A 12,802-nucleotide genomic window follows, 5' to 3' on the forward strand; every position below is an offset into this window, starting at 1 on the left:
AGAACATAAGTATCAACAAATATCAATAATGTTTATTATAGTATAGAGTTAATACAACTAATAACCTCTTCTCAAAATAATGCTATCTCTATACAAGGCGCCATCATGTGATGCTTCAGGTAAATTACCAAGAGTTTCATCCCAATCCTATTGGGTTGCCCCATTAGCAGAACATGAGTTCCACTGGTGACGATTGAGGCAAAACAGCCATATAGCAGTCCCCTAGCAGCACTGCCTGCCAGAGCACAGGTGGGTAGGCCATAGCACATCGGCAGATCCTGGAGGAACCACCAAGGCAGGGAAGATGTGGGGGAAGCAGTGGGGGATAGTGGAACAGGGAGGTGACAGGGGGATGGGCAAATCAGGCCCAGGAAGGGGCAGGTTTGGTGGTGGCAGCACCCACTGAACTCAAACCCCTTTCCCAGGCCTGAGCCACCTTTTGGATCCACATGGACTTGCGCTAGTGATATCGTTGGTGCAGGTCCGAGTTGACCCCTAGCAGCTGCTGTGGCTAACCAATGGCAAGGGGACAAATGTCAGAAGCCAAAACACCCCTGGGGGATACAGCGGAGGCCATGCCGCCACCACTGCATTGTTGTGTGGGGAGTTAAGATTGGGCTTTGAGTCTATATGTGTCTGAGCACAGAACTGCAGTATGTTTTAAGGCAGGGGTGCTCACACTTTTTTGGCTCGAGAGCTACTTTGAAACCCAGCAAGGCCCGGAGATCTACCAGGGGGGAAGGAAGCGTCTGACAGACACCCCCTTAAATGTATGGAGCCCCTGCTGGAGTCTAGTCAGTTTCGTCAGTTTTGTTGCTGCATGCCTGAAGAGCAGCTAAAGTGTCAGTTTCAGTGTCAGTTTAGTGTCAGCTAAATATGTCAGTTTCGTCTAGTCACTAGACGAAACTGACATATTAACAGTTTGGAGAGACAGGGCTCCGGTAGATCGCGATCCACCTATTGAGCACCCCTGTTTTAAGGCAAAGCACAGATAAATGTTCAAATGAGTATATTCAGGAGGGGGGCCTGTGGGCACCAGTGGTGCCATTTTGAGAAATTGAAAGGCTTTTGAAAAATCATTTTGGCTAGAATCAATAGTATTATCTAATGCTTGGCAATCCAGCTGCCCAGGATCCAACATTATTTCTTTGGAATTGATCCTAGTCAATCTCAGAGACCTACAGGGAGATGGTTGAGAACATATTTGTTGAGAACAGATGAGGTGGTCTTTTCCCAGGAAGTGCCATTCCAGTAAGCTCCAAATTGAATGTCAGTCGTCAAATGTCTGGGAACAATTATTTATGGAAAAACTGATTCCCAACAACTAATTGTTTAGGGTCAATGAAAGCCTGATTATTTGATGGCAGTCTGGATTCCATTTCTTGTTCATGTGGATTAGCCAGAAACATACATTGCCAGACCAATGAGATTTTACAGCCGCTTATGAGAAGTAACTACCTTATGTAAGTACCCATGCAATATGGCATGGGGTAATTGACAATGGAGCTGACAATGGACAGTGAAGCTGGCAAAAACTGCTCACAGTCTTTCAAGGGAGCAAGAGCTTTTCTGCTCACTGGACATCTTTGGATCCAAGCCCTAGATCTTAAACCCAGACCATTAGAAAACATGCAGTACTTCAATGTAACCTCACGCTCCACTGTCCAAGCTTAGTTTATCTCTAGTAACTGTTGAAAACTATTAAAAGGCAAACATAATATTCCTGAAATAGTCACTCAAGAAGACAGAGCCTGAGACAGCTGGATAACTCCACTTCTACTTTCCAGACCTCCTTTGGGCCATAGGCACTGGCATTGAGTTGCTGTTTGCCTGTTCTGCTATCGCAGAACCTGGGGAACTGAGTGAGGAAAGCAAATTCACTACCTTGTCACCTACTTTGTATGTTTACACATGTACAGTATATGGTGCCAGGGCCTCACTGTACCTCCTCAACTTGACCAGAAGAGTCCTCGGGTTGTGTCGGGGAGAGGCCTTCTGAGATGTGGGGAGGCTGTGTGCGACCTCTCTGCACCTCAGAAGGCCCACTAAAATGCACTTCTGGTTTAGCAAAAAAACTGAACGTGCCTTTCAGAAAGTTCCACCAGGCCTTCTGAAGTGCAGGGAGGCAGCATGCAACTTCACTTCACTTCAGAAAGCCTGTCAGAGCCTTCTAAGGCACACTTGCAGTTTTTCGCTAAACCAGAAATGCATCTGAAAAGGCTCCAGCCGGCTTTATGAGGTGTGGTGAGGCCATGTGCAGTCTCCCCACACCTCAGAACACGTCCAGATGCAACCAGTGGTTGTGTTCAGAGGTGATCTAATGTCCCAGACCCACAGATTCAATTATGCGTGGGTTTCGGCATCTGCAGGGGGTTCTGGGAATAGAACTCCCATGGATGCTGAGGGTCAACTGTATAAATATTTTTTATTAATAATAACCACAAAAACATACATTTTACCTTAACCAATCCAGGTTATTCCTCTCACCATATATTAGAATTTGCTTTAGTGGCAGGAAGAAGGTGGGACCATAGCAGGGCAGACAATGCCACATATAGAAGAGTGGCTGGTTTGAGGCAACCACTGGCTACACCAAGTTAACCCACTCCAAGAAGTCCTGCTGGCATGGACCCCTACCGATCTATTGAGGTCAGTTGGCTCGCATCCTCCACTGCCTTTGCATACACGGCTTCCCATTACTGCGGACTCCACCATGTCAAAGCTGGGGGAGGATAGAATCTAACTCCTGTGAAACCCTAGAAACTATTTTGAAACTCATGTGAAAAACTGTACACTGAGATAAGAGCAAGAAGGGGCTGCCATATTTGAAAAAAAAAAAAAAATTTAACTAGGAACTACTGGCAAATCACCAGAGAAATGAATTTAAGATCTTTCCCCCGAGAGAACTTTCAAACCATCCTTGTTTTAAAGAGAAGTTTCCATGGCACTTGTTCACAACATGATTCCAAGGACATTATTAAAAAAAAGGAGGGCAAAACTCCACTCTTTAGAAGAACCATTAGCAAAGAACTCCCCAAAGACCTGTTTTCATTTTGAGTAGAAAACAAATCTTGACATTATCCTGACTGAAAAGCTAGTTATTTGTTGCTGCATCTAACTCATATCATCCTGAGGGCTCAGCGGTATCATGGACTAAAAAGAAGTCTACAAAATGCGTTAAATTTTTTTAAAAGGAGATAAAACCCTAGTGGCTGAAGCAGTGATATAAATACCAACCCATGCATTCAACATCTTCCCTAGAAAAGCATAACATGTTAACTGTTCAGTGCTATACCCACCATTGGCACTGATGCAGCATCCAATGGAGAGGGGGGTGGCAATCCAACAGCAAGCACATAAGTAAAAATACAAGTATACCCCCTGGGAGTCTGCCTGATCATGTATGGGTCTTCTTGGACACATGTCCCTTTGCAGCAGTGACCTGGAAGTACAAGAAACAGCCCAATGTCTGCACCACCATAAAGGACTTGCACTGCCAAAATGCTGGTTGGGGCCTAAAAGAAGCATCATTCTTGTTTAACTTGAGATAATCGTTATGTCATTTATTTTGCTGGTTGGTCTGTATCCACAGCCCCTCCTGTCCTGAAACCTCAATGAAGAGATCAATGGTAGAATGCACACTTCCTATGCAGAAGGACTCCAGGTTCAATTGAACCAGTTAGGGAGCTGGGCTAGGAAGATTCTCTTCCTGAGACTTTACGGGGGTCAGTCAGATCTGCCTCCGTAACAGTCAGCTTTGTAAGTTTTTATCTGGATGCACTTCATTAACTCTACAAAGAGGACATTAAATAAACTAAAACAAGACCTTGTGGGTTCAAAAAGCACCATAAATTGCAGGCTCCATTTTAAATCATTCTTTAACCAAACAGAAGTTTGATCAAAACTGGGGAAAAACTGGAAAAAAAAACCCACTCTCGATCTCAACTTCATACTATTTATGTCTATAACCTACATACTATTCCTGTCTTTCCCATCTTAAACAGAAGACTCCAGGCAGTTGAAAACATAACCTCCTACACATGCTACTCATTATGATAAGAACTGAAGTTATTGGAACATGGCATCTGAAACATCTCCTGAAACCAGGTTACTGCAGGCCACTATAGGACCCAGAACATTTATGGCTCTCTAAGTTAAATCTAACACCTTGAAATGGGCTCAGAGTAGTGTGGGACATGCAGTATAGATGTGGGGATATCAGTGGCGAAACTCCCATTCATTTGATGGGGCAAATTCCCTGGGTGTGGAGCCTCACACAGCTTTAGGACTCCACGGAAGCCTCTCTGAGGCTCCCAACAGGGTTGAAACTGTGCTTCTGGTTTTCCGGAAGCACAGTTTAAAGCATTGGGGAATCTTCAAGAAGCTTCCCCAACATGCTCTGGAGTCGCATGAGGCATTGTGTGCTCCAGGTAAGCAGAGGGGGGCGGATTTGCATGCTGAGGGGGGTGGCACCATCCCTCGAAGGGCACCATTGTGGACCTTGGGCACAGGGCTGGGAAGATCTGCCACTGGGGAATATGGGTCAGAAACCATACATGGTCAGAAACCACTGCCCATGGTTGTATTGGTGTCATTAAAATTGTCTCTGCTGTGTGGGGAGCCACACATATACAGAAAGGGATGGACAGGACAAACACATACATACAGAGTCTGATTTATAATTAATCTGGGAAAACTGGATTAATTTGCCAGATATCCACTGAATTGGAGTCTGGACTGACTCTAGGTCCAACCAAAATTATGTATACATGCTACTTCCTTCGTTTTACCTTTGAGATTCTGATTGAGAAGACTTCTTTTGGTTAATGAGATCAACAACCCAATCCTATAGGGCATTTACAGCAGTTGATCTCATGCTTACCCGCCATAAGTGCTGCTGCAGCATTGCAAAAGTTGCAGTACCACTGTGTGCTAGAGCTGCTGGTGCAAATGGCTAGAGGTTCCGTGCACACACCAGCAGCGCCTGGACACCATGCCACAACAGGTATGGTGGTGGATGGGGCAGTTCAGGGGATGATCAAGGCAGGAATAAGTCTGAACCAGAGATGGTTTGGGGGCAGGAGAGGGCGGATCTCGGCAGCAGATGTGCATCCTATCCCGCTTTCCCACTATGGACCCACCCACTGATTTCTGCCAGCTGGTGTAGGTCCAAGGAGACCCACTGGCAACCAAGTGGCCTACCAGGACTAAATAAGAAAACCTTTCACTTGCCTCTTCTGATCCCCCCCCCACCACCACCATTGAATATAGTGCACATTTGGGGCAGTGCAGTAGCATTGTAAGATGCTGGGGGATAGGATTTGGCCATAAAGGAGGGCAAAATATTAGAGCTTTTATGAAAATATTTTGATGTTGCTAAAGTTGGACCTCCTTTGAAGTCTGTTGTGATAACTTGTCCTCAAAGTCCTTTTAAAGCTTCCTCAGTGTACTCATTCTTGTATAATGCTATGATGATTCTTCTCATTTACTTGATTGATAAACGTATTGGGATTGGATTTCATGGATTGCATGGAAAAAAATTCCTGGTTGACAGTTCACTTTTTTTAATTGGGGCCCTGTTTTAAACTAAGCAAGAGATGAAGGGCCAGCAAATTGTTTGCCTTGGCCTTTAGTTCAATCCTATACAGGTGTGCGCCACTTAATGATGGGGATATGTTCTCCAATCCCTGTTGTTATGCGATTAGGTTGTTGAGCAAACATTCAGCCCAATCTAGTGCCTTTGTTGTGTAAACAGGTCACTCCCTGTTGTGTATATGCAATGTTGGGCAGAAATGGCTTATGAGCCTCTTTGTTGTGTTAAAACACACTCTGCTACAGGCTATGGAAGATCTGTTTGCCTCATTAAGAGCCTTTGTTGTGCTTTGACCATAGTCCTTTATGTGGTCTGGTGTTAACTGGAAGATCATTAAGCTGTGCACGTCTGTAATACTATGTGAACATAGACAAATGACTCCAGATATTCTCAGTTTTACAAAAAAAAATCAAGAAGAACCTCTAGGAAGTGATTGAATTTTTTTTTGTCAAAGTCCTTTTTCTTTGTTGGCAGGTAACTGGGAAAGTATTTCTACAGCAAAACGATGTGTTTTCTTCTTATAGATGAGCTTTAAATTTTAAAAAATGTGCTTTTTAAACTAAACGTGCTTTTCTCAACTTCATTTTTCACTTGTGGTCTTTACATCACACGTTGTATTTAAAACATGACTACTACTGCTATAGAAGGGGAAAGAATTTCAGACCACATGTAAACTTGGCATTTTCTGGAAATGTCATTCAAACTTTTTATGAGACTAGATAAAAATGGGTTAATGGGAAAGCTAAGATCCTGCACCACTGACCTAGAAAAAGCTTTCCTCTATGATTTCAGCTGTGGTATGGGAAAAAACATAGCATGATGTTCACCAGCTACAGTCAATACATTTCTCAGGCTTGACATCATTAGAAAATGCCTTCTCTTAAGATTCTTGCTACTACTATGCTAAGATTCTTAAGAATGCTTGGAGAAACATTTTGGTAATCCACTAAAGCAGGTCATTGTCCAAATGAACAGATCCTCAGATGGTATAGATTTGAAAAACACTGGAAACTGGAGTTGGAACAGGCCTATGAGTTCATACAGTTTATCCAAACTGCTAGACATTGATTGGTTCATGTCATGCATTTATTTGTCCTACAACAGTGTACTGTTATATGTACAAAGATATTGACTTTATGATCTGTTATAATTCCCTACCAGGTCTTGCATTTTCTCTTGGCTGATAGTTAATGGCCAACGCCAGCCTTGTTGTTCTTGAAGACCTTGCAGGCAGCAAAAAAGTGGAGACATTGATTCTTTCTTTGAAAACACAGCCAGACACCGAAGTCATTTCAGCTCACAATACATTAAAACACAATCAGTGTGTTGCAAACACTAATGCAATCAATAAAAACAGGCCACAAATGCAACAGTTACAAAGGTCATATTCAAGTCAAGCTTTACATGTTGCATTCCATGTTGTCTACACAAACTGCACCTTCACTGAAACATATCATTGCAGTAGCTAGCAAAGTCTGAAACCTGATGTCACAGAGGCAGTCAAGGTAAAGTTCAGGTAACTGAGGGAATGAATCAAACAGGGCTGCCAACCAGGCAGGCAACCATGCCTAAGGCGGCATGCCAAATATTGTACCCCTTACCCAATGATGTGCCAGCTTTGGTCCTCCCACTCTCCAATGTCCTAATTCAGCATTCTCCTCCCCTCTGCATTTCCTCTTCCTCTCTGTCCCCCTCTTCCTTTTCCAGGCCAGAGAGTAGAAGGAGGTACAGCAATGGCCCTACCTACTGCCTGAAGTGACAGCTTCAGTTGGCCTTGTGGATGGGCCACCCCTGGGGTCAGTGCTAGGAGAAGGTTGCTGGAGTTCCTTGGGTAAGGTCCGTTACTGTGGTCCCCCATGCTTACCGGTGGTGTGCAATGGGTGGAAGCATCAAGTGGCCACTCCTCACATAGTGTGCGCATGCACAGATACACTGCATCGTGTTTTATCAACTGAGACTGAACAGCCCCCCCATTTGTGAATTGAAAAGCAATACACTCTTAACTTGATGCAATACTCATACAATCACATCAAGTTTGCTTTTATATAGTGTTTTTTAATGCACTCATGTGACATAGAAGAGAAATAATAATAATAATAATAATAATAATAATAATAATAATAATAATAATAATAATAATAATAAACAACTTTATTTCTATCCCGCTCTTCTCCCTAAAGGGACCCAGGGCAGTTTATAACATATTAAAAACAGATTAAAACATAATTTAACAGATAAAAACATATTAAAAACACATTAGCAGAAACCATAAAAACAGTAGTCAGATAAAAGTCAGAATAAAAAATAGCATAAAACAGCAGTTCATAGAGGAATCAGGCCTGTAAAAAAACAACTAAAAGATGTATAAAAGATGTTAAAAAGGCCATGAAGTCAGAAGGCTTGTTTAAACAGCAGGGTCTTCAGGCCTCGCCGAAAAGTCTCAAGAGAGGGAGCCATTCTCAAGTCAAGGGGAAGGGAGTTCCATAACGTTGGTGCCGCTACTGAGAAGGCCCTGTTTCTTGCCGCCGCCCCAGATGCACATTAACAACTGAATGACAATTTCATATGTTCCAGTTGTGGAATTCAGTTTAGAAATTAGATCAGAAGAGAGCTGAGTGAACCAACAATAAAGAAACAGAACACAAGTAATTCACTAACTCCTGATTCTAGCTCTCTAGGCTGGGGGTGGTGGTGGTGGTTGGTGGGGGAAAGGACCTGATGAATCAGTTAGAGCCATAGCTTGGCAGAGCCAAGGCAGAACCTGATGAGTCCGGGGGGGGGGGGGGGCTAGTTGATTTGGAATGGAGTCGCCAGCAAAAATCTTTGTTTGACTGGTGGGCAGGCCAATCCTAAACTGCCCAGAGCGCGGGGCTGCTGTGGCGCTGAAAATGGCTGCTGCGGCATCCAACGCGCAACTGAGTAGCTGTTGCCAGCTCCTCAGGAGAAGGGAACATTCATCCCCTTCCCCTGGGTAAGGAAAGTAGCCCCACAATGGGGCTATTGGATTCTGTGGCAAACCTTGGGCTGGCGCAGAATCAAAGAGTTCTGTGTTGGATTGCATGGCATGACACGGAGCTCAGGAACCGGTGCAGTGGATCTCCACCAGTCCTGCCCTCTGCCCACCCTGCTGCTCCCACCCCCACTACACCTTCTCCCCAACCTTGGCCCATACCTCTGCCTGGCCCTCCTGTTGGGTTGGTGCTCAGCTGGCACTAAGCCCCACAAACGTGCCTTACTGCACTGCACAGGATTGGGCGCTCAGACATTTACTGACTTTTGAAACCTCAGTATGATCTGCCTGACTTTTTTTTTTTTTTTTTGGTCAGAGCAGTAAAATCATGGGTGGCTGGGGGGGAATGAGAAGGTCACACAAGGTCTGGGAAGCTGCAGAACCCATCCAACACTGGGCATTGGGAGCAATATTTTCGTATTTCATCTTGGGTTCCAAAATTCTTACAGCCATCTCTAAATGGAAATACTAGGGAAAGGGCCATGTGAAAATGCAGAATATATTCAAGCTGTATTTTAGTGCTGCTGACTTCCTGCTGACTTTCTGCAACAAGATACAAATCACATAGGCTTTTGGTAGGCATATGACCATTTTTAACTTTTCAGACTGACACCAACTTGTTGCCACCCAGTCTCCAGAGACCTGTATGCTCTCTCTCTCTCTCTCTCTCTCTCTCTCTCTCTCTCTCTCTCTCTCTCTCTCCTCAGCCCTTCACAAGTACAAACACTGGTTTGGTTTGGTAAAAGCTTGTTTCTAGGCAAATGAAATGTAGACTGGAAGAAGGGCCCAACACAAAGGCTACCTCAAGAGAAATGGCTCCATGCTTTGATTGGACTTTCTTCTGTTGTGGCTTTGGCTTCAGCTACTACAACAAAAAGTTGATGAGGATGATGAATGCTTTCCAGCAGTAACCGCTAGCTCTTCTTAAGTTAAGGCCATGGGAGAGGCCAGAGGGAAAGACAGACTAAACGTTTACTATGCATTTTCTGGAACAGAAGTTACAGGACACCTCCTTTATCAGTAGTTTCTTCTCCTCTGTTTGTTCTTCTTGTAAGATATAAGCCAGGAACCCTCTGTGACCATGTGCAGTCTGAGAGAAGGAGATTACAAGGCAATTTGCTGCTATAACAGTGCAACGATTTGAACAGCAGTGAAACGTGCAGGTTTAAGAGTCCTTCCGATTGCTGTGATTCAAAATATCATTGAAAGAAATAGGTTTTCCCCTTATTCTCAAACCCTTTTCAGAGAATAAATTTGTGTCGTTGAAGGTATGATGGAGGGGCAGGATCGTGGTGGCAGGTCATTCATCGTTCTACACTGGTGTTGTGTAGCGGGGAATTGGGAGTTTATGAATCTCCCCCTGGTGCACCACTGTCATGTGTTCCAGGCCACTGGCACAAATGCAAATGGCTGGAGGCCCAGTGCACTTGCCAATGGCCCACCCAGGCCATGGTGGAACAAGTGGCAGAGGAAGTGGATTATAGGAGGTTCAGGGGAGAATTGGGGCAGGGAGCAGGCCAGGAGTGGGAGAGGGTTGATCTCAGTAGGAGCAGCTCATGTTTAGATGTTACCCCCCCCCTTTCCCTGCTGAGGCTCATTAGACTTGAGCCAGCAAAAGAGCTGGCATGGTGGGTCCAAGAAGAGCCTTTGGCAGTCAGGTGCCAGCATGCAGGTCTCTTGCTGTCTTGGGTGCTCCCTGGGGCATTTGGTAGGCCGCTGTGAGATATAGGAAGCTGGACTAGATGGGCCTATGGCCTGATCCAGCGGGTCTGTTCTTAGGTGGCCTACCAGGAAGTAAACAAAAAATATTTTTACTTACCTCTCCTGACCCATCTGGCCTCCTCCTCACCATAGCATGCAGCACTACGTGGGGGATAGAACTGGGCAACAGAACACTGACGTATGAACTAGGCCTTCCCTGGTTCGAATCTCATCTCTACCATGAACTCATTTTGAGGCCTTGGACAATTCGCTTCCACTCAGCCTCAGCAGTATGGGATGATGATGATAACGGTACCTTGCAAAGTTGTTGCAATGATATCATCAAGATACAGTCCGTTCTCTTTGTGTGTGAATTTGCAATCTGCACATTCGCTTTTATCCATGAGGGGCAGAATTGCCACCTTCTTCCCATTAACTGCAACTCTGTTGTCATTATCTACAAATACTGTGCCAGTGCACTTTGGGGGGTGGGGTGGGGACTTTGCACAGCCACGGGCAGGCAAGTGGAGATGAGAGAGTTTGCAGGAGGAGAAAGAGTAGAGACAGTGGCCTACTCATGATCAGAAGGCAGCACCAGCACTGTGCAATGGAGAGAAGCAAAGACGCCTATACAGTATGCAGTCAATGGGGGAGGGATGGCAGTAATTGCATTCAGCCAATTGTACACCTTCTTTTTTAGAAATTTGTCGGGATTGGGTCCATTTTGCGCCTCAAATGGGCATTGGTATTAGCCCGTGGAGAATCCTCAGACACATTTGGGTCTGCTTCCAGCCCCATAAGAAGCACCACAGAATCAAACAAGCTTTTAAACAAGCAAGCCACCTGAAAAAGGTTTCATTCATGCATTTACTGTGGCCTTTCATTGCTCATCCATACTTTGGTTACGTAACGGTTGGACTATTGTAACACATTCTACTTGGGGATGCCCCTGATGATGATTCAGAAACTACAGTTGGTACAGATGCTGTTGCAAGGATGCTGACTGGTGCCAAGGATTATGATATTGTAACACCCTGGTTAAAACACCTGCACTGGTTACCCATGCATTCCCTGGCACAATTCAAAGTCCCATTGATGACCTATAAAGCCCTTAATAGTTTGGGACTTGGTTGTCTGAAGGACCCTTTCGCTGTATATGAAGCTGTCCACCTATGAGGTCATCACAGATCACCTTGTGGTGTGTGCCATCACCTTTAAATATAAGGTGGGCAGTGACATGACTTTTTCTGTGGTAGTACCAAGGCTGTGGAACTCACTACCAATTGAGTTCAGGCCCATTCTCTCTATGCCGGTATTTTGGAAATTAAAACATATTTGTTTTGCTAGCCTTACATTATCTTTGTTTGAGTGCTCTGTCTGACCTTGAAAAGGCAGGATATAGAAGTTTTCAATAAAATTAATTTAGTAAATAAATACATTTCTGTTTTCTTGAGTATTATTGCTGAAAATTTTTTTTATAATACAGCAACCAAGTGCATGTGTCATACAGCTCAATCCTAACTTGCACTGGAACAGGGAGGCCAACTGACCTGCCCCAGTTCCAGCGTGAGTTTGGGGCTGAAAGCAGCTCAGCTTGGGGCAAGGGAAATCGCTTCCCCTTACCCCAGGGACAGTCGCAGAAGCCCCAATGGGTCTACTTAGATCTCCACCACCTAAAGAGGTAGTGCAGATCCAAGCAGCCCAGAGCTGCGCTGGGCTGCTTGGGAACAGGGTCAGAATCCTATACAAATGCCAGGTACTGGCCTCGCACCTTGCTCACCCACTGGCCACCCCCACCCTCCCTTACTCCAGAACGCCTCCTCCCCATCCTCCTCATGCCACCCCCAGACCCCCACACCAGCTGAGCTCTGCCAGCACGAACCTACCTCTGTCCTTCGTTGTGGAGGCTGGATGCAGCCTCCGTGGGTCTGCGCATGTCCTTGCGTTGGCCAGGCTGACACTTGAGGAGGTGCAAACATGCTTTATGGCACTTTTGTGACCCTCCCAGGCTGGCACAAAGGACTTGTGCCAGCCCAGTGCAATCCTAGGATTGCACTCGTAAAGATGGCATAACCTAGTGTTGCAATATTTGATTTAGAAAAAAAAAATCATTTTTTGGTAAGCAATTTTTTTACATTTTGATGCCCAGTAGGTGACCAGGAGGAACCTTATGATTCATAGTTTTTTTTATCTAGGTGTGAACTGCTGTAGGTTTTAAAAAACTTCAGTCAAAAGCTGCCATCAAGATGGATCCTATGATTGCACTAAATTTCAGGCAAACTAAGGGCCCAATCCTATCCAATTTTCCAGTGCCGGTGCAGTTGTGCCAATGGGGCACGTACTACATCCTGTGGTGGGGAGGCAGTACCAGAAGCCTCCTTAAGGTATGGGAACAGTTGTTCCCTTACTTTGGGGCTGCATTGCAGCTGTACCGGTGCTGGAAAATTGGATAGGTTTGGGCTCTGAGACATCTACTGATAGTACATTACTGATTCTAG

The sequence above is a fragment of the Tiliqua scincoides genome, chromosome 1 (genome assembly GCF_035046505.1).
Source record: "Tiliqua scincoides isolate rTilSci1 chromosome 1, rTilSci1.hap2, whole genome shotgun sequence".
In the NCBI taxonomy this organism is placed as follows: domain Eukaryota; kingdom Metazoa; phylum Chordata; class Lepidosauria; order Squamata; family Scincidae; genus Tiliqua; species Tiliqua scincoides.